The sequence below is a fragment of the Meleagris gallopavo genome, chromosome 1, assembly GCF_905368555.1.
Source record: "Meleagris gallopavo chromosome 1, MGAL_WU_HG_1.1, whole genome shotgun sequence".
NCBI lineage: Eukaryota > Metazoa > Chordata > Aves > Galliformes > Phasianidae > Meleagris > Meleagris gallopavo.
The window spans coordinates 37,019,512-37,043,119 of record NC_139404.1 but is presented as its reverse complement, the minus strand read 5'-3'; positions in this window follow the sequence as shown (position 1 = coordinate 37,043,119).

Here is a 23,608-nt window from a genome sequence, read left to right as displayed (position 1 = left end):
TTCTATGTAATGCAGAAAAAAATAGGAAATAAATAAGGATTAGCATTAGCTATTAACTCTTCTCTCACTTATCAATGTTATAGTTTTTCTTTTTTATGTTTATGTGTGTCCTAAGAATAGTCTGACTGTTGTCACTGACAGCTGGTGAGCCTTTGTCTTACTTCTTTAGATTTGGTTGAGATTGAAAATGTATAGTTTCAATTTGTAAGGAATCCCATTGTTTCTTTTAAAAAAATAAAGAATTCCAAGGAAAGAAAAAGAATAAATATGGAAATGACAACATTACAAAAAATTGCCTGAAAAATCATTGTTTTGACTTGGGACACAAGGGCATAGTATGAAAGATAATGTGAAAAATAAGGTTACTGACATTCACAAAATGTCCTAGTAAACTTTAACCTAAAGTATTAGCGAAAATAAAATATGAGTGGCATAAATCAGAAAACTCCTTGTAGCAAGCCCTGGAGACCTAGTTTGCTCTGAAGCAGTGGGGATTGCAGCCAGAAAAGTTTGTATCCTCTGACCTCCTAACTAGCACTGTGGATAGAGACTTGACACAGCCTGCTCATAGGGTGATGTGCAGCCCTGGGCCTCAGCTTATATTCTTCCAACAGTATGGAGTCCTTTAGAAAGGGTTCTTTTGTTTTGGCATGCAACATTATGTAAGATTCATAAATCTGTAATCTTCCATAAAGTCATTACAGAAATGTCAAATAATTTCTAAAGCCTCTTCAGTACTTAGCATATGTCTTTTATCCCAGTATGCACAAGGTTTTCTATTCCTTTTGGACTTCTACACTGACTGCCTGGTGCAAACAGCATTGACTTTGCAAATAAAAGCCACAGACCTCGTACTAATCTTGCAGGTATTCAGCACTGAGGCTTACTTTGTCAGTCTTAATTTTTCTAAGCTTGTTTTAGCTTGCCTTGAGATTTGCTTTAGCTAAAAAAGCAATTTTCTAATTATGAAGGGACTATTTCTAATTTCTTTTATTTTTACTTCTTTTTGCTCAGTTATGTGGAAGTATCATAAATCTTAACATAGAATTAATTGTACCAACATAGAAGCTATTGTAGCATGTAGAATGAAGCATTTATGACCCCAGCATAATGACGTGATGTGGAATACAGCTATGGATTTGGAGCCAAGGCATCAAATGTAGATACATGGAGTCCTGGTTAAAGGAGCGGAGAGTAAAAGAGGTAACAGAGGGGGCACAAAATAACACTAGAGAACACGAGGGTGTATGTATCTCATCACTGGTCCGTTATTGATGGCTGAAGAAAAGCAAACTTTGGAGCTGGTTTCAGAAGGTAACAACCACATCCAGGTATCTAACACATGTCAAACACTACATCTTTATTAAATACAGGTATGTGTGGAGTTCTAAAACAATGAAGAAAAAGAAAAGCATAGATTGTGTTACTGTCATGTAAAAGTAGTACCAGGGCTTCAGGAATGAAGAAGAAGAAAGCATCAATGTGGCACTCCTGGCAAAGGACTAGGGACACTGATGGCTGCCTTCACAAGCCAGCAACCTTCAGACTGGAGTGCAGTGAATGGTAAATGTAAAAGCAGATAAATATTAGGAAGTTTGTATAACAAACAGTTTTATTATCATACAAACTTTTTATGTGTTACTATTATTTCCCTCTTTTGGTAGTAATTTTATAAGAATGATTAGACAAAATGTGAGTAACATTAATTGAAAATCACTGTCTTTGCATATAAGTTATGTTTTGCCTCTAATAGGATTTTTAGATCTATGTCAAGGTACTGTTACAACTTCAGTATTTACCTGGGGGGTGACTACAGCGTATTAATGATCACAATGACAGCAAATGTAAAACATATTCATGGTTTCTTGACTTTCATGGCTTTCAGGAAAACAAACACTCATCCATAGTGTTTCTAATCTTAGCAATCCTAAGAGTCATATTTATTATTAGAAATACTGCCTTTGTGTAGGAAGAATCTGAAAATAATAACTGCACAATGGAAAAACACCACTGTCTAGAAACTTAGAAAGTGATATTTTTCTCCTTATCATATGATGGTCTTTAAGCTGTTACATTTAGCAATATACTGCATATTTCAAATTACAAAGATACAAACTCACTATCTTTTAAATATGATACATTTTAAGTATAAAATAAATGATCAGAAAAGTACTTCAAAGAGTGGAAAAACACATAACTTTCAGGTGAGTTTGGTTCATAAAATAAAGCATAGAAGCATGATGGCTTTTGGCCTACAATTCACTTTGAGCCTATAATATGTAATCATTTTGCAGCTCAAAGGGAAATTGCAAAAAAAAAAAAAAAAAAAAAAAAAAAAAAAAAAGAAAAAAAAGGAAAAAAAAAAGGAAATGGCTCAATCCCCTCATCCAAGTCATCAGTGAAGATACTGAAGAGGACAGGCTGCAGTACTGACCCCTAGGGAACACCACTTGTGACTGGTCACCAGCTGGATTTAACTCCATTCACCACCATGGGCTTCCAGCTTCTCTAGGAGAACACTGTGGGAGACAGTGTTGCAAGCTTTGCTGAAATCCACCTAGACTATGTTAACAGTCTTTCTTTCGTCCACCAGGCAGGTCATTCGATCACAGAAGGAGGTTAGGTTGTCAAGCAGGACCTGATTTGTGTGAACCCATGCTGGCTGACCTGACCACCTGGTTGTCTAGGACATGCCATGTGATCTCACTTGAGATAATCTGCTCCATAACCTTTCCTGTCACTGAGGACAGGCTGATAGGCTTGTAGTTGCCTGGATCCTCCTTATTTACAAAACCAGACACAGCATTTTTTCCAACTGCAGCATTTTTTTTTCCCCCAATCATATCTAATATTGCCCCTGTAGAAATTGGAGTTTCTTGGGTACAGTTTTGAATAAAAATTTATGAAGTGGATATAAATGAACAAACACTCCGGAAACATCTTTTTAAAAATATCAGGGAAGTGACTGTGGTGTGTCTCAATGCATGTTAGTCTGTAGAATACTAACCTGATGGTGTTTGCATTCATCTAGTATGGAGCTGCTGGGTTCTGTCACACAAACATTTCTCATTTCATGACTCACTGGTCTGATGCACTGGAAAAGCCCCTTTGGAGATGTTACAGTTGATCATTTCCATCTGCGTACCATATATGCATGAACTCCACAGCTGTCACTTACTAAAATCTGTGCAGTATTTTAGATAAATAGAATATCAGCTTAATAAAAATACAGTGTAATAATTACGGCTGTAAATTTATAAATTCTGTCATCTTCAAATCCTACCAAATATCAAACAAATAATTGTCATTTAATTTTTTTTTTGCTTTTCTGTTGATTATTAGTAACTTTTCCTTTGGGAGTTTCTTCAAGGTCTGCACAACTGAAGATACTAAAGAAAATGTAAAACTCTTACTTAATAGAAAAGCAATATCTGTCTTCTATCATGCAGCGCTTTTATAAGTATACATATACATATACATTTACATGCTATTTACGAGTCCTCTCATCCTGATCAAAGATTTAAAAACACTGGCAGCGTGTTAGTTTCATATGGGGAGCTTTTCATTTCCCACATGCCTTACAAGTTCTACAACCATAAAGAAATTTCTAGAAGTCTCATAAAACTCTTTTAAGAGCAGCTCTCCTCTCTCCTCAGTGACTCCACTCTATATTCTTTTAAAAGTATGCATGGATCATACTTTTTCTTTTTAAGTTAGACACAGCTATAACAATGTTATTAGCATTTCTGTCCTTGCAATAGGCTAGTTTCTAGGGTGTTTATTATGGAAGAGAATAGGAGCCATCTTCACCTATCAGATAGTTTTACCTGCTCCAATAAAACATCAGGCTCCTCAGGGATGCTCCCCATGGTGTCTGCTGGTTTGTGCACAAAGCCATGAAAATCCTGGAAGGAGTTTACCTGTGAACATGATGTTGTAGTTAGAGTGCACCCTGGGGACAGAGACCCAGGCTCCCAAAGTTCTTCCATGGCCTGTTTATGCATTTTACATGACACAGTTGTAAGCTGCAACCCTCAGTGATGGGAGCGGAGATCACAGCTCAGGCCTAGTCCCTCCCAGGGGAACACCCTGAGGAATGGGCACAGGAGACATGTTTCCTTCCATGCTCTGTTCAGCAGTGACGCAGACTCCGCTGAACTTCCAGCTTTCAGTGATGAGTGAGGCTAAGGTGCTTCCGTGAGACACAGGGGATGGGGTTCGGAAACAGAGTCCATTTATTTTGAATTTAGCTCCTGCCTAGTTCTTTGAATGTAAAAGTCTTAATCCACTAAGAAATTCCTCTGTCTCACGCTCATACCATACCTAAATAATTTTTCTCCCTGTGTCTTGGCCGGCATTAAGTAGCATCTCAATGCCTAGCAACGAAAAGATTTATTCAGACACACTGATATGGGGCTGGATCAGAGTAGGTTTTGTATTGCATTGGATTTCTCTTGAGGATCCGCTCTTCAACTGCTACACACAGGACTGCACTTCCTCAGATTGTGTGATGTGACTGTATTATAGGCAAACTATTAGGGCTCCTGGAGCTCACCATCATTTGTGTTTCTTCCCCATACAGATTGCCCTGTGTTAAATTCTGAACCGTTTTCACAGGAAGTGGTACTACTTTTCTCATATTAATTAGTTGGAGACAGCTTTCAAAATTCCCACTGCAGAAAATGTGCACTCCCTGCTTCAGAGCAGAGTGCCTCTAGCTAATGGTAGTCACTGTCAGACACAAACAGATGCTGAAAGCCTCTTTATTGAGGTCACGCTCATGGCTGATGAAAAACACCTTAACCTACAAATGTGAGGCAGAGAACACAAATACATAGTAAAATGATAGATGAGAAGAATGAACAGAAATACACTGCTGTCTGCTTAAATATATTGTTGCCATACATAGATTTGTGCCTTCTGGGATAATAACTGCTTGCTTGAAAGTCAATAGGGAAAGGTATGATTATGGTTGTACGGTCCTCCAAAGAATGAGCAGGTCTTATTCAGCCTTAAAATGGACGTCTACTGAAGGATGCTATGGTTGCCATAAGGGAATGTGAGTTTGAGAACAGCTCCTAGCAGAGACATCTATCCAGAGCTACTAAATACAGGAAGAAGACTAAGAAGGGTCAGAGGCTGGAAGAAGGCTAGGGAGAAGCAATGTATATGCTTTCCCTGTTCTTTCACTCTTCTCTAAGTGTGTATTTAAGGCTATTGATGAAGAAGCCTTTGTTTGACTCAGCATGGCTGGTCTTCTGTGCAAATCACAGACCTTGCTGAGAATTTTGATTATGATGACTGATTGCTAACAGTCATGAAAATCTCTGGCAGCACAGTTTTTAACTAATCTAGAAATGATTATCCTGGTGGCTAAAGAAAAGATGGAAAAAAAACTTGTTCTGAATCACATCAAGCTTCTAAGCTTATGTCATTTAGATATAATCACAGGATGGGTTTCCAATCCTCAAAGGCAGTGAATAGCTTACTAGGAGAATAGCTTATGTTTATAGTTTCATCTTTAAGATCTTCCATTTTACCGGTTTTACTTCAAGTTACTTTATCTGTATTTATATTTGACCTGTGGATAAGTCTTCAACTTTGGATTAAATATTTTAAAATGGTATGTATGTGAGATGTCAGGGACTTATGATATGTGCTCTCTCCTAGACCTTGGGCTTAGTGCCAAACCTCTTAGAAAGAATGCTTTCTGGAAAGGCTATATTTCAATTGATAGAGAAATTGTTAGGCTCACATCCTTCCATAGGGGACACTGTCCCTTTGTCATTTTCTCACTGCCCAGCACAACCTTGGTAGAAGTGGTTAGACCACAGAACTGCATTTGCTATATTTTCTGTATTTTTTTTTTTTTAGCGCTGTAAAAAACCATAGAGAAACAGTTTCAAAACACCAGTGTTCAGACCAGTGGGATTCAATGAAGACTCCATTATTTCTACAGGTTAGTTTTTGGAGTACTAATAGAGAAGTTCACACAGCAGTAGGGTAACAGCAGGCCCCACAAATAAATTGGTCCTCCCAGAGCCCTTCAGAAATACTCACTTCTTTCTATTTCAAAAGGCAATTGGAAACTTAGTTTAGAAAGACTCATTCATTCCCCTTCTCTTCCCAGAGGAAACAGAGTGCCTAAGACTGAGGCACTTTGAAAGCCAGGTTTGAGTTGCCCTGGATTTGGGCCAGGGCTTTTATGAAGTTGTTTTTACTGAGGAATTGAAAGACAGGGGAGTATGACAGCACTCAGTGTTAAAATGTTCCAAATTAATATCTTGCATGGCACAGCACGGATATTGTAGTTGTAAATTTGCTATTGCTGACAGTAAGTGGGAGAAAAGAAAATCTCAGCTGTTTACTTTTATTGTTGGCCTATTTATCCAAAACCTGACCTGTCTCACATGGAATTATAAATGACTACTAAATAAGTAATATGTATGCATTGCACCTGAATAAACTATTGCCATTAGAAGAAGCAGACATTCTGAACTTCCCAGAGGCATAACAATGACTGTTCAAGCTTCTAGTCCCCAGTGGAAGGGGTAAATACATCAAATGCATCTGAGATATACTGTGTTGTTGCAAACATTGCTAACATATGTATGTCATACATTACACCTTACTGAGTGCCAGTGCTTTTTAAAATCTCGGTGACTAAACTTATTGGGAAATAAATGACATTGGAGAAAGACAACACAAGGTAAAATAGGACACAGCAACAAATGAACCGTTTTGTTAGTGGAACGAATTGATACTTCACAGGAGATGCCCCTACAGAAGGTGAGACCAATTCCTGCTGAGCTAATAGCATCCCAGTACACACTGCAGATGGTTCTAGGCCAAAGGCTAGAGCACAAAAAGAAATGACATTCAAGAGGAAAATGGATAGATTTAAGGGAGAAAATAACGACTTAGATTTTTCTTGGTAAGTTCAGAGATGACTGCTTTTCACTGCAAAACGGGAATTAACATCTGCACTCCTTTGATTAACTCTTCTCCTTTTGTTGGTATCCATGAATTATAGTGACATTTTGAGGTCTAATAGAGTTATTCAGCCTAATTCAAACAAAGAAAATGTGATTTTCACATCTTATCTCATATATTTAGTATGACTACCAAAAATCTGAAACAAAATAAGTCTGATTCTATATATACATATATACGTATATTTGCATCCTTATATAAGCATCAAATCAGTTTCTGGAAGATGAACTTGAGGTTTTCCTCTTTTCAGCTCTCAATAAGTATGAGCGATTGTTGAGGCAGAGAACCACATTCAACTTTGTTCTCTGAAGTGTCTCAGTGTTAAATCTTGCTCAGAAAGGAGAACAATCACTATAAAGTGCAAACATCAATATAGAATCATGCTAATTTCTGATCTGCATAAATGACCAATTCACTGTAATAATTGTTCTTGTTTAGACACTGTGAACAGGATTGAGAAGAGGCAGAGCTAAACTGAAGCTGGCCTGACTCAGAATTTGCACTGGACTAACTGCAGTAGTTCTAATTGATTTAATCAAAGGAAAATGACATGTAATCTTGTTTCTTGAGCTAAGTCAGGACAAACTGATTAAAATTAGTATGTGCTGCTTATAGAAAAAAGGTCTTTGATTGTTTATTAAATCATTTTATGATTTCAGTTTGGCTCACTGAAGTTTGGGTGTGGGTTCATATATTAGTCTAGCAGAGTTCATATGAATTCATTTGCCTTCAACTCCTATTTTCTTTTTACCTTTTACATTTCCCTCAAGGTCACTAGCAAGAAAGTGTTCAATGCAAATGAAAATGAAACCTTAGGATCTTTATTAGGAACACATCTGCTCAGTGATGGCAAAAACTGTTCACAATTTTTCTGACAGCAGTTCTGTTAAATAGTTTTGAATCATTCTAATGTATATAATGTTGATATATTTTGATCTTCATTTCTGTGAAAATACCATATGGAACAAAACCAAAATCTTCCTGAAAAACATTAATAACACATTAAATATATTAAATTAACAACCATGCAATTCTCAACTAAGCCTTAGAATCTCAGGAAAAAAATCATGTACTCAGAATTTTTTTCCTCAAAACACTTCTAATTTGATCTGTTCCTCTCCTTATTTCTGTAGCAACAGAATATTATACCAGCTATTCATTACTTGTCCAGGATTATATCAATATGATAAAACAATAAGTTCTTTAAAAATATTAACAAGCCTTTTTTCATATCATTCCAAAATTTCCTATTATTCAAGGGTACTAAAAATGCATGGATGGTCACGCATCCCTTTGGCTTACTTTTTTAAAGACTCATAAGCACAATAATTCAGGCATGATTAATTTTTAAATGTTTAGCATAATTTCCTTATTGCCTTCTGTTTTACATCCTTATTTGTTGTTATTGGGGGCTGTATTACATAACAATTTCTCCCATCTACAGGCCAAGAACAATTGATGAGTGTAGTATTTTCTGCTTTATAGAACTTCTATCATTTCTGTCTAGCAACTGACCAGCATGTGTGTTGGGGTTCTTCTTGTTCCTATCTCTTGTGGATCATAGGATCATTAAGGTTGGAAAAGACTTTTAACATCTAGTCCAACCGTGCAGCCACACCAATATTTCCTAAACTATGTCCCTAAGTTCTGCACTTACCCTTTCCTTAAGCGCCTCCAGGGACAGTGGCTCCACCAATTCCCTAGGCAGCCCATTCCAACACCTCATCACTTTTTCTGAGAATAAATTTTTCCTAATATCCAACGTGAACCTCAGCTGAAACTTGAGGCCATTCCCTCCATCCTATCCTTGTTATACGGGAGAAGAGGCCAACACCCACCTCACCACAACCTTCTTTCTGCTAGCTGTAAAGAGCAATAATGTCTCCCCTGAGCCTCTCCATCTCCATACTAAATAATCCCAATTCCGTCAGCCACTCTCATAAGACTTGTGCTCCAGACACCTCACCAGCTTCATTGCCCTTTTCTGGACATGTTTCAGGGCCTCAATGTCTTTCTTGTAGTGATGGGCCCAAAACTGAACACAGTATTTGAGGTGCGGCCTTCCAGTTGCTGAGTACAGGGGAACAATCACATCCCTGATCCTGCTGGCCACACTATTTCTGAAAGAAACCAGGATGTTGTCAATTTTCCTGGCCACCTAGGCACAATGCTGACCCATGTTTGGCTAAGCGCCAACTAATACCTGCAAACACAGCTTTGCAGTCTTCTTCAGTTTGTGAGCTAAAGGAGCAGAATGGGGAACTATTGGTGGAAAAGAGAAAAGTCATTTTTGTCCTCATACTGCTGGAGTAATAGCAACACTACTGCAGAATTTCCAAGCACTTCCAAAGGCTCAAGATGCTATTTTTGGCAGCCATTTGATCTACTGCAAATTACCATGTTTTTGATTCAATAATCAATGATACGAATATAATTCTACAGCCTTGGAAGTTACCTGGATTAAGATGCCAGAATTAAGAGTTTCCATTTAGAAACTGCTCACTAATTTCTACTAGTAATGTATAGCAGAAGCAGCTGCTATCTGTGTATTCTCTGGTGATTTATTGTCAGGTGATGCTTGAAAATGGACTGAATTTCAAACAAGACTGACATTAAGAGTCCAAGTAATTCTAATGTCTGGGAAGAATTTTGCATTTGGATCTAAGGTACAGAAAAAAATGTATTTCCATGATAGCATGTGGGTTTTGGCAGAATTTAACCCAGCCTTTGGCATTCTTAAGAGAACTGTCATATAAACCTCAGAAAAGACAGAATGTGTCTCTGAATGATTTAATTTCCTGAAAAGTAAGAACAAAATATTGCTTTTTGTACGTAGAAACTCAGTAGCACCTCAGAAAATTGAACTACTTTCTGCTCAGGATGAGCAGGAATTAATACAGTGAAATGAAGCACTTAGTGTAGCAGATATTAATTACCAAAATATCTCTTAGACTAGAAGGAACTTGTTACAGTAAATCAGCAACATAAATCTAGCTGCATGATCAGGTCATGCGTTGTCAGTCACTTCTAGGCAGAACATACACCTCAGAGTTTCATGAGATGATGTAAGTGATGCCATCTGTCTGACATACCTTGAATTGAAACAACCACAATGGAAAAAATGTTTGGAAAAGCTTACCACTGCTGGGTCAAATGAGAAACACCCACTGATATGGAGAATAACTTGAATTCATCATGGGGTGTATGTTGGTTTGAACTGACAAAGTGAAGCAAAGCCAATTAAGATCATGGGTGTAATCTACATGGAAAGAGAACTACTGAAATCTCCAGTTCAAGAATATATTCTCGCAACCATTTGAAGTGAAGTTACTTATGTTACTGAAACTATTCAAAATTATTAAGAATTTGCAGTGTATGCTCCAACGTTTATCAAATAAATATACAGCATTTTATATACTGGTGTCCTGGCAATTTTGAAGTTTAACATTACATACCATTTTTCAAATGCATTTAAAAACAAAATGCATAGAAATAATTATTTGCCCTCCACTATGTGTTGTTTCCCTCTATTATGCGTTATTATTAGGATAACCACATGAATGAAAACTTAGATACTATTATTATATAATAGGTTTATTATAATTGCGGTTTCATGCAAGGTAAAGGATAAAGTATTATTAGAGATAAGGTATATGAATATTTCACATTTCACTTACTAGAATTCCATTAATTTAAAACAGCATTTCACATAAAGTGCCATTTGTAAATATATTATTTCAAAGCAACTTTAAATGTTGAAGAAAACTTAAGGATGTATTCAAGCCAAAGGACTCTATGTATTTAACAACTGGTACGAAGTCTCTAAAAATATCATGAATTCCACTTTTGATATCTAATGAACCCTGAAACAGTACTTTAATAGGAAGAGTTTCAATTCATTTTCATGGAAATCTAAAAAAGCACTTGAACATGGTTTTCAAAACCAAATGCCCAACTAGAAAGCACAGAATGCACTTAAAGGAAAACAGCTTTTGAAATGATCCAAGATAAATCCCTAAACTGATCATTATTCTCTATCACTAGGATCCTCCTCAAGATTGATCCTTTGCCCTCAATCCTCCTTTATGTTTCTAAAAAGTGAATTGTATTCTGGTGTGAGCAACAAAATGTACAGGTGATATCTTAGAAATAAAACTCATAGAAGAAACTAGAACATTTCCAACCTCACTTTATAGTAATGCCAATCAACACTCTCAATTGACACTTGTCTTTAAGAGTGGCTACGTGTTTGGAAACCACTTTGACTACAACACCTCACTGTGACAAAGAAGGCAGTCTTAATAAATGAGATTTTGCAGTGCTTCTGGGGAACAATTCAGCCGAAAAAAAATTGTATTAATATTTCAAGGACTAATATATAAATGAACTGCTTAACTGAAATTTTAGTGATGTTCTTCATGAAACATCTGCCTTGTTCACACATGAGAGACAGCACAATACTTCCCGGAGAGGGTTGGCAAAGACTTTTTGAAAATGATATTTTAACAAAGCCCCACCAGGAACCATTATTTTTACATTAAAGTAGTTTGTGTTTTTATTGCCATCATTGTCTTTTGAAAATGAAGCAAACAAGAAAAGCACAGGAATAAATGACTCAGGCCTCTCATTAGTCTTGAGGAGCTCTCTTGTTGAAAGGATTGCCAAACAAGTTGTCAAACTTCTTCCATCATTTGTGCTGATGGTGAAAGAAGGATACTATTTCTTTAGTAGGGCTGCTACAGTGGGAGTGTGAATTACGAATGCAGTGCTACACTGCATGTTTAAAAAAACAACAGCACGACTTTGGCATTCTAAGCCTTGAAAACCATCAGTGCCTTTCTCCCGAAGATTGAATTCCCGTAAGAGTACAAAATACCACATTGTTTGTGTTTGTATTTTGTCAACAAATGGTTGATTTTTTACTTAACAGTGTTACCAGATGCCAGACTTTTCCACCGGGAATGGAAAGTTATTTACAGAGCTATCAGTGTATATAAAATTCATGCATGTATAGAACTCAGATGATCCTCATGCAAGTTGTGTAAAACTGTAACTAATGCATTTATGGAGGCCTCTGGGAAAGGTGAAAGTGTGAAAGGTTCGAATTGATACTTAGAAGGCTGGCAGCAGGAAGCAGATCAAAGCCCAGCAAAGCTTTGATCGCTCTGAGTGGAGCCCCTTTGCAACATCAGCTTTTCTTCTACATCACCTGGTCATCTTAAAGCCCCACTGTCACAAAGGACCAGTTGGCCTCTTTCTGCTTTGCCACATGCTGACAAGGGGAAGGAAGATGCAGGGTGCTTTTGTGGCTACACACCCTGATATCTCTCAGTGCAGTTATTCTGGCTGCAGCATGTGATGTTCCTCAAGGTGTTTGAACTTGTGGCGTGAAAGGGTGATTTTAAACCATTACACCCTTTGGAAAACTAGTTTCCAGCTCTCCATCCTGCAGTAGTGGCCATTGTCCTGTTTGTTGCAATAGCCTGAGTGTGTGCCAGAACACATTTCCATATTTTAGTGCCAGCGGCTTGTGAGTCAGGGTGTTTCAGGTCATTGCTTGGATTTCTGAGCTCATCTGCATTGGAGCAGCAAGATACAGATGAGGAAGCTGTCACAGTGGAGAGTGCAGTAATTAACTCCATCAGACAGATTCAGCTTTACAGAGTATAAATGAAGAAAATAAAATGACACATAAGAGTACTTTACAATCTGGTTTGTTTATCCCATTGAGATGATGCTATCTACTAGTTAGTGACCTTTGTTGTTCCTGGGTCTCAAAGGGTTTAATACTAATCATCATAAAAATATACACTAAACACCTAAAAGTTTAGGAAACTAAGTTGAGAAAGTGGTGCAAATTGTGTAAAGTCTTTCCAACAGCAGTTCAGCCCAGAAGATGAGAAGTTCAGTTCCTGTAGTCCAAAAGCTGGGCTGCTTTTCCTTATGTGGATGCAGGTCACATAACATACAGTGTGCACCCAAAGCACTAAATATTTATAATCCCTGTGCCAAAAGTACTTCATAAATTATATATCAGAAGTTCTGTCTTTTCCAGAGAAACAGCCTCTGATACACAGCATTGGGCACAGGCAGATGATTTGCTAAAGACAACAAAATGATTCCTTTGTATTTTCTAAGGTAAGCCTGGGAGAGAGATTCTGGGTGTCCATGAAGGGTACTGGTATCTTACCAATCCATGAGCAATTGGCTGAAGGTAAAACTTCCAATACAGACACTGCGTCCCTTATGCAAGGGGTCTGGAACTGAAGGAGATTGTTTATCCTGGGCATGCTTTCTGTCTGCAAAGTGTTGGCTGAGACCTGGGAAATATGGGCTGTGTGCGAATGTGCTGAATTTGAAGGAAACCTGGAGGCAGTCTGTGACTTACAACTCCATCTTTTTCCGATTTGTTGATGGGTCACTCTGCTGTATATTTTCTCATATGTGTAATTCATAACAATGTCACATATTTTTTTGTTGTATTGTCATGTGTGTGTATCTATGTGTGAAAGTGAGACAGAGAAAGATAATACTTGAGAAACATGTTTAATTCTCCAAGCCTCTTTTAAAAAATTAATTTAAATATTTGAAAGGGTTCCTGACAAATACATCACAGACAGATACAGCAGGTGTTTCTGATTTTTAAGTTGAGCTGATTAATTGCTAGCAAATTAACTAAGTTCTATGCAAAATACATATTATGGGATTAGATTTGGAAAAAAAGCAAATTGGATTTGGGAATGTTAAATAGGGTTTTTCTGGGTCACAATTCATCATGAGACAGAAATAAATATTAAATAATCAAAAATAAAAAGTAAAATATTTTCTATAGCCAATTGCCTGGGTACTCTACCTGTTTATACATTGGTTTTTTGCAGTTGTCAAAATCAGAATATTCACTGGAGAATTATAGTTTAATATTTGCACTCAGAATATTTGAGTTAGCAATTCTAGCATTTGTTTTCTCTTACTTCTTAGAGAATTCCCAGCTATTTTTGCATAGAGATTCAACTCCAACATTTACAAAAAATTCCTCATTTCATACAGGGACAGCTGGGCAAGTCTTACCTCCTTTATACTGCCTCTATGCAACAATGAATCTCCACAAACAGTTGGGAGCAGCTTGCTCCATCATCTACTGTATCTTTATCTAGAGTGGGGCTCACAGAGCTTCTGCAGGCAGCACAAGGACAGTTTTTGGAGCCCATAGCTGGTCTGGGTATGTCTAGTGGCATAACAACACCCTGTTAAACACTTAGGCACTCAGGGACCCTTCTCTTGCCAATGATACCCTGGAGAGCCCCAAATGGGACTTGCTTCCAGATTTGCTGTCTGTTCAGAAAAGAAGCAGATCTTCAAAAATGCACCAAAGGGACAGTTTAGGAATGCCCACTGGAGCCATTAGAAAGCCTTGGGAAAATCTGAAAGTGTGACACAGAAGGAGTAAAACCTATATAACTTCCCTCTGAAACAAAACAGGGATACACCATTTTCTTTAATGGAAGTGATTGCAGTTATCTTTTAATTAAGAAAATACAGGAAGAGCAACTCTGTTCTCTCCTGAAGAATACCAGCAACCTTCTGCACTTGGTACGATCCCAGGAAAATCCTTTTTTCAACTCATCTGGTCGATGAAACCATTAATCAAACTCTTCATGCATTTTAAAACAAGCAACAGAGTGCCACAGGTTTCCTGCTGCATTCAAGCTGTTTATGATTAAAGGGAAGATCAAAAATGTTTTTGTGACAGAGCGCTTAAAAATGTTGAATCTTTTGCACTAAGCAAATTCAGTAGTGTTTCATGTAGGCTGTGCTTTGATTAGGGAAATTGTTATATGAAGGAACAGCAAACTAAGAAAAAAAAAAACCCACATTATTAGTGTATATTCCTTCTGGCAAGAATCCTTAAAAAGTTATTGCTTTTCAATTACACTTCCTAGTTGAGCTTTGAGAAAGCAAAGCGATTAATCACAGGAATGTTAGTAAAGTATATACATAAACTGCGTGAATTAGTTTGGCTTTAACGTGGGTAAATAGAAGGAACTGGCATTTTTGTGCCACCATTCTTGTCATGAAAACAGAATACATTAGAAAAATGAGATAAAACAGAGATGTTCTATTTGCTTTTGCATTATACCTTACAAGTGAAATTGCTCCTTATGTGGAAGAAGCTGGTATGAGACAGTGATTTTGACTGTGATGTGAAACCACTTGAAATAACAAGCAAGTGATTGCCTAGTGTTTAATCTTCTTTCTTCTCCTAGGACATAAATCTTATACACTGAAGTTACTCTGACGATCTCTTTGGTGTGGACTTTCTCCTACTCCTCATTGTTACTTTATTGCTGTTTACAGTAAAGCAGGACTGAAATCTCTGTTTGCATAAGATGCGAAGTTACACAGAAAGGATGAATGTATTCTAGAAAGGCTGCTTTACCTAGAAAGGTAAAGGAGACTTTTTAGAAGATTCTCCCCTCCCCTCCCCTCCCCTCCCCTCCCCTCCCCTCCCCTCCCCTCCCCTCCCCTCCTGCTATTGCCAAATAATCTTCCTTTCATTGATACACATTTTCTGTCTCAGATCTATCCCATCTGTATTCATGTGAATAAGGGAGACGTCTTTACATAAGTCTCTGTCTTCTCCTTCAGATGTGCTTCTATAACTGTGTCACTATGACTATTGAGAGTCAGTACTGATGAACCTGATATTTGTAGAAATTCGCAATGTCGGAATAAACTTCAAGGGTGACTTAGTCAGGTCTAAATTTTACAGCACATAATGAACTAAATGGCTGCAACTGGTTTTCAGAACCTGGAAGAGAATCAGAGCCCCCATCACCTGTGGTTTCCATATTCTTTTAGGAGACCAGTGAGCACAAATGCCATTTCTAAGCATTTTATCTTTCCGAAAGGAGCTGAATTTTACTAAGCTCCAATTTAATTCCTCAGCAAGGAGGAGGCCTCTGTTGCCATCAGGCCTGATAGCACTCTCTTCAAAATCTGTCCTCCACTATCATCAGTTCTTGCTATCTGCGTAAGGTTGGGATGCACAGATAGCCCTCTTTTCAGATGTAGAATAGAATCAAACATATATTAATTTTATTCCTGCTAAGCTATGTCATGCACAGCTAGCTCTGAATAAGCTTAGAAGTGTACAGGAGCTAGCAGACATACAAATGCACTGCTAAGCTAGATCTGCTGAAAAGCTGAAATGTTTTTGTATTTTGCCTAGATCTACTTTGCTGCTCTGCTTTGACCAGTTATGTACCTTACAGACTATATCCTCAAAAAAAAAAAAAAAAAAAAAGCTTTGTTACAGCTCAGCTGTTCAGGAATGTGTCACCTTTCAGAGCTCATAACCTTAGGCTAGATATTCAGGGTCTATTGTAAGAGCTGCAATGCAGACTGCCCAAATGTTTAGGCAGGTTTTAAAACACATGTTGAGCTTCAGGGTATACAATAAGACAACTTTGGGTTATGAACAATTTTATTTGGGAATAATACACCACAAGTTATCCTGAAACAAAGATTGTACCCTAACCCCCTACCTTCTCAGAGACACAGGCAATTACTGGGACTGCAGGAGAAATACCTCCCAGCTAGAATTCATCATAGCCATCAACCATGATCAGAAGCTGACTGCTTGACTCACATACTAATGTGAGTTGACACAAATTCTGGGGCAGACGCTCTCAATGATTAGCTTGGATGGAGAAATTTAGATTATTTATCCAACATGTTGGGGAGTAGTTATGAATGCAACTTCTTAGGAAAGTTATCTTGAAACTATAGGTCATTTGGGGCAGGGTATTCTTAGTTGTACTTGCTAAAGGATGGAACTTGTATAGGAAAATAGAGCATGGGACTTCCAGAGAAATATTTTTTTCCCCTTGCATATCATTGTTGTACAAAACTGTACTTGCAGCACATGGCTCAGCTATGCAAGGTGCTGTATGTTCATGAAATGAGACAGGAGGAGACACACATTTCATAATCAGGTCTGCAAGACAGACTAAGATGATAGTTAACTGGTAATATACATTGGATTTTTATCTAACTATCTCAGAAAATCTAGATCTGTTTTCCTTACAGGTAAAAAATTATAAAAGAAATATAAAAATATTTAAAGGAGATCCTCCAGATAAGAATCCATACCACACAGAACTATCAGAATTCTTTCCAAACATTGAGAGTGACCACAGGAGAAAGAACAGAGTTTGTTTGGCAAGATATTTAAATTTTGCAACAGTTGCTGATTTTAGCCTGATCAGAATCTGGAGAAAACTTTTAGGTGTGAAGGGAAATGACACTGGATTGTGAAGGCAACTGCAGCTGAGACCAGTCATTCACTTAAGAAGAAAGGTGAGGCAGTGAGAAGGGTGTGGGACTGGTCAATCTCCATGTGTAAATGTGGTTGTAGCACAGGTCACAGATGACTGAAAAGGGAAAGTGAAGTAATTGCAATAACATATTTCAAGAAGCCAAGCAAATGATGAATATTGGTATGGCTACAGAGACTATGTATGTCTAACGAGAACTGATGAAAGCCACACCAGAAATCTTTGAGTAAAATAATGGCTAACTATGGAGCTGGGATGAATATAACAGCTCTTACTTTTCCTTCTGGTAACTGTTCCCCGGTTGCTGCAGTTACCAGGACAACACAGAGCTCACTTCTATTGCTACCACTAAGCAGGAAAATAAAACGGTTTCCACAATAGGACAAAATATTTCTCAAAGTTGAACTGCTCTCCAAGGAAAATTAAGTATGGAAAAATCACAGAGCACTTGAGATTTGCAGAATAATCCTGTGTAGCACAGAAGTACAGATCTTGGACAAGTTGCTTCATTTTTTCCCCCTTTTTCTCCTTCAGGGTGTAATCCCTTTAAAACAGATAATTTCTTCCAAAACAGATCATCTCTTACAATATGGGAATCATGTATTATCCGAGATAACTAATCAGATTAATACAAACTTCAATTGCAAACATCCTCCTCAGGGAGGAAATACATCTAGAAATGTTCCAGTCTTTCCATTGACTACCTGAGAATGACAGTATAAATCAGCAGTGGGATGTTAGCCAAGCAATAACTTATAAGTATTTCTTGATTTTCTCAATAAGCTTTTGATTTTATCTTGAGAAATTTGGCCTTTTTCACTTCTCATAGACTAGTCCTGAAAGATTTAAAGGAGAGAGGTCATTTTTACTTTTACACAAGATGCAATAACCTCAGCCAGAATTAAATGTGATATATTACTCTGAATGGGACACTTAATTAACGACATTGTGATACTCATGCTTCAGATCCATTGCAATGAACTACAAATAAGAAGGAACTGTTAGCAGTTACTGTTATCATTACTATAGTTATTCAGTTGGTTAGTACTCACTGAACAAGTCTACTACCGCTGTTGGGAGATTCTCTCCTCAAATGTCGTTCATTAAAAACATTGTGAGATTATGATGACAGATAGTGTCCTCACCATCTGATTGAATCCTAGATTCACCAGGACACACTTATTCCTGTTGAGGTAGTGCAGACCATATTAGCTCAGGAAGAGGCATGAGGTTGCTCTTAGATCCCCTCCTTTCTAGCTAAATCTTGAGCACTGGGGAGAGGACGTTATGCTCCCTCTGCTCTTCCTCTTGATGTCTCACTTATTCATCTATTATTCTTTTTAAAATCTGCTTTCTAGTTAAAGATGTTCAGGGGTAAGAAAGGCTGCTCAATATCTCTCCCCTCTGTAGCAGCTCTTTGAGCTTCTAAGTGAGGTGAATGAGAAGTTCCTTTCTCAGCACCCAAGACTTGCTTATTTTTGCCAGGTGTTAGAGCAGGTGATAGAGCAGGTGGTTGACTGATCCTCCAGTATAGCAACAGTGAAAACAGTTCAGGAACAGAACTGACTTCTCTAAGCCTCTATACCGCTCCTTCATTCCCTTGTGGATTTACTTATTGTATCCAACAAAGAGCTAGACTTTGACAGGAGCAGATGGACTACCATGACTTCTCCTTAAATTGAGAAATTTACTATCTTTAATATGATATAAAAGACTCAGAATTTCAAGATTCTTACCTAAGGGCTCTCTGCTGCTAAAAAGAAAACAAAAGCAGTTAATATTGTTACCATGGAAGCCTAACTTAATTCCAAAAGTATTGAGTTGTAGAGTTAGTTCGTTCTCATGTTGTTTTTCTTTCAAATCCCACAAGACTATCAAAATCTCACCATTCAAGTCTCCAATGAGAGTTGCTCTCAGTAAACATATCTTTCCTATGTTACCCAGAATACTGAACAACAACAAAAAAACAGCCTAGAAAGAGAAATGCTTGTCTCATGAAGGAGCACATAACACAGGCACTTTGTTTAATGTCATCAAATTGTGCTGAGATGTGAGATGTCTGTGTTAGAGGCTATAGGAGCAGAGTTCGTTGGTGGTACAAATACGGCAGTAATGAGGAGCAGCAGGGAGGTGACATTTTACCTCTGTATGGTGCTGCTGAGATCAATAGCAGAGCAATGCAGCCACTCTGATAACATGTTGAGAAGCTAGAAAGTACACAGAAGAAAGCTGCTGAGAACGTAGAATTTTTATTTTCTGATATATTTAAAGGGTTCAGCCTGCTTCATTTATTTTAAAGGATGAATCATGACTTTAACCCCATAAAAGCACCTATGAGACATCATAAGAAGCTTCTCAATCTGATGATGAAATGTACAGTAGTAATCAGTGGTTGGAACTATTTGTAAATAGAAAAGCTCCTATAGAAAACAATGCATAATTTTTAATGACATGATTTTAACTACTGATAATACTTTATCAGGCAAGTTGCTGGATTTTCCTTCGTGTGTTCTCATGTAATGGTTCAGCACGCTCCACAGTCACCCCTTACATTGTGCAGGTCTGTTAAGTAGAGACCACAATTTATAACTCCTTTCTGTTTGCTCAGGCTCACATCTTCTCTGTGCTTTTTTTTATCCAAAACAGCCAGAGAGTTTGGAGCTCCCAAGTCACATCCCGATCAGGCTCAGCACAAATGTGCTAAAATGCTGCCACCTTGTGCTGATCTCCGTCCAAATCCAGACTGACACCCACCAGGCACCAACCACGGCCCCAGCCCCAGTTCCAGGCCTTCCTTGGCCATGGCATCACTCCACAGCTTTCATCCCTAAGGAGATGGAGAAAGCTCCCCAGATTCCAGCTCCCAGTCAGATCCCACAGGCAGCTGGAAAAAAAAGAAACCCTCTGCTAAGCCAGGGCACCCATGTCCCTCTCTAATGATTAACGGTTAATCAGTACTAGCTGCTGTTTCTCCCCCATTGTAACATTTCATTTTGACATACTCCTTATTTAACCTGAATACAGAGAAGTCAGACTAATCTGGAGAGATTTCCCAGTGTCGAATCAGCGGATCAGGCATGAATTAGCATTTGAAAATTATGTATGTGAAAAGCAAAGTAGTAAGTTATGATGAGATAAACAGTATTTCATTAGACTGTTGGTCTAAAAGTTACAGAGCTTATTTACCTTAACCCAAGAGAGAAATCAATCACTGGAGTACTGCCATGGTGTGCTGATTTGCAAGATTTAGGCTGCAGACCAAAAAGCATAAATTGTTGCCGTCACTGCTCTGGCTATCACCCCTTGGCACCAATAGTTTAGGACATGAAAGCTCGGTGCCTGGATGGCAGAGCGCAGGGAACAAAACTTCCACTTCTCAGAGCATTTCACTCTGCAGGGACAGCAGAGCTGCAGTACTGCTGAGCATCTCCTGGTGCTGCCAGAAGCTGCAAGAGCAGGGTACTGCTAAGTCAGACTGCAGGAAGGCTGCTGAGGAAATGAAGGCAGATATTACACATTTTTCTGGCTGAACCACAATAGGCTGTTTGCACAGAATACTTCAGGGCGAATCATCCATAAGATCACAGTTTTGTCCTTATTTCTTGCTCAACAGAAGTTTAATTAACTGAGCAAAGTGTGCACTCTTAAAATAGCAAGCACAGATATTTCTCCTGCTTTGAGTAAACACAAGGTCAGCAAATTATATTAATACTTATCTTCCTGTTTATTATAGTGCTAATCTACAAAACATAAATCATTCCCAGACAATTTTGCTAACATTAGCTAGAATACTGTGTTATTTGTTGCTCTCTTGTTTGGCAGAATAGATTTTCCTAGGATGCAAGTGAATTGCAAAAATCGTGTTCAGTCCAAATAATCTATGAGAACTGGAGAACACTTATATGGGGACCTGTACTGACTGATTTTTTGAAGTTCAGAGTGCCAGGTTGTAACGAGATCAGAACTTCTCTGCTATTTCCAGCCTTTGCCATATCCACCACTTTTGCAAGTGGGATTACAAGAGCAAAGTAGACAGCAAGGGAAGAGGAAGCAGCAGGGGCCTTTCATTAGATAAATAGAAATGGAGAGAAAGCAAAGCTGTGTTGGGTTTTTATTCTTTCTGTCCCTCTTCTCTCCTAAGAAGGGTATGTGTTTCCTCCTCGCATCATCTATCCTTTCCCTCAGCAACTTGGGGCTGGGAGGTTGAGACAAAAAGCTATGTCAGGAGTCTGCAGTTGGCTGCCTTCCTCCTTCAGTTTCAGGGAAAGAGCAATCAGTAGGTTGTCTCTGTTGCTTTTGCCTACTTCAGGCTGTTTGCTTCTCCTGCAGCCCCTATATTCATGCTGAGCCCCAGCTGAAAAGCACCAAGAGCTGTGCTTTCCCAATTAGTCAAACCCTTTGGGTGTATGGTGAACTGAACACTGGTACTCCTACAATTCTCTTCCTTCTGCTCCTCAAAGATAATTTTAACCATTTCTCTGTGAATCTTCTTGCTCTTGCTAATTTTTACAAGCCCTGGTTTCTGAAGGGATCTCTGAGGAATCACATTCATAGCCAGACAGGTAGGGATTGGGTAAGGATCTGTCCTTCCATTCTCACATTCAGATATCATATTCAGGCACCTCAGATCCATGAGTCTGACTGAAAAGCTGAGTATCTTAAGGGGAGGAAAGCTGTTTCTTTTCTTCCTGATTTTAAAATCTTTAAGGTTTGTACTGTTTTTCCTCTGTCTAGGAAGCCTTAATGTGGAGACTTCACATTGCGCATTTCACAAAAGGAGGGAGGATTGTGAAACAGCACAAGTAGTATGAGAGTTAAAGACTCAAGAACATCTCACTCTGACCCCTTTGCTCAGAAGGTGGAAAATAGCCAGCAGCCAGGCTTACACAAAAAATGGTTTACTTATCTCCATAAACATGCCAGTGGATGTCCATGAGCCTATATACAGATGGATTATTTATCCCTCTCTGGGTGTAAGGTGAAGATCTTTGCCCCAGGCTTTTGGTCAGACACTCAGAACATTCCTCAGGCTGTCACTTGTCTGTATATCACTGCTGTGATTCTACAGCCCCCCAAAAATGAGGAAATCCAGGCAATACACACACAAACACAAACCTTCTCCCCCAGTACTTTATATTACCTTCATATTATATTTACCTAATACAAGCATTATATGGTTCAGTCCATAACCTTTTTTGTTGACAGGAAATCCTTAGCTATGGACACGAAGCTGAAGGTCAGAAAAGAATAAAATATATTCCAATTCCCTTTTGTAGGTAAGTTTGAGAGATGTAGCTGTGGCTTTTAAAATATGATCACTGTAAAAGCAATAGTTTATGAGAAGGGACAAGTATGTATGGGGTACCAAACAACATTTAGTGTTGGGCTGAACAACTACAGCACATTTTTCGTACTTATCACATAAAGCAAGAAAATTAATAGTTGTTATTTTATTTTCTGTTTTCTGAATAGAATTCCAGCTCTATGCATTTATTTATTTTTTCCCTATATCAAATGGTTATTTGTTCCCATTCCAGGGGAATAAGATAGAAATAGGCAAAAAAAAAAAAAAGAAGGAAACAGGAAGACTATTCTTTTAACACGACTGCTATAAATATTTTGGTAATGTCTGTTTCTACTTATGCCCTTACTTGGTTTAACACTTTATCTAATTTGTAGAATAGTTTATGTGTTTTCTTCTCCATATTTAAGGCATACTTCCAGCTCTTGTGTCTAGATAAGTCAGCATCAGGAAAGACAGAATCATCTGTAGGTATTTTCCCATAATGTTCTGTTGAAAGTATTTGAACTTGTAAGCTGTGCCACTCAGTTCTGTCTAATAAGCTTCATCCCACCAACCACTATCTTACTCTGAAACAGTGAAGGAACTGGCAAAGTAATTTCTGTCAGCAGAACAAGAGAATTAAATGTAACATCTCTAAGCGTTTTATCATTAAATTTGGAAAATTTCAGATCTTACTGATGGATTGTAAATCTTGATGGTCAGAAGCTGGTATCAGACAAAACCAAAGTAGTTTAACTGGTATGGAAAAGGTAAATGTATTACAAAGGAGCATACATTATGCTAGCTTTTTTTTCTGATCATGATGCCTTTCCTCCTGCTTTTCCTTGGAGAAGAAAAAACCACCTATTATAGCTGTGAGTAAATGGGCCTTGATTCTGCAGTACAGAAGTCACAGGACATAGGACTCCTGGCTGACATGGACCCAGATATGTCAGATTAAATATACTATTTAATGCATGATTAATGTAATTCT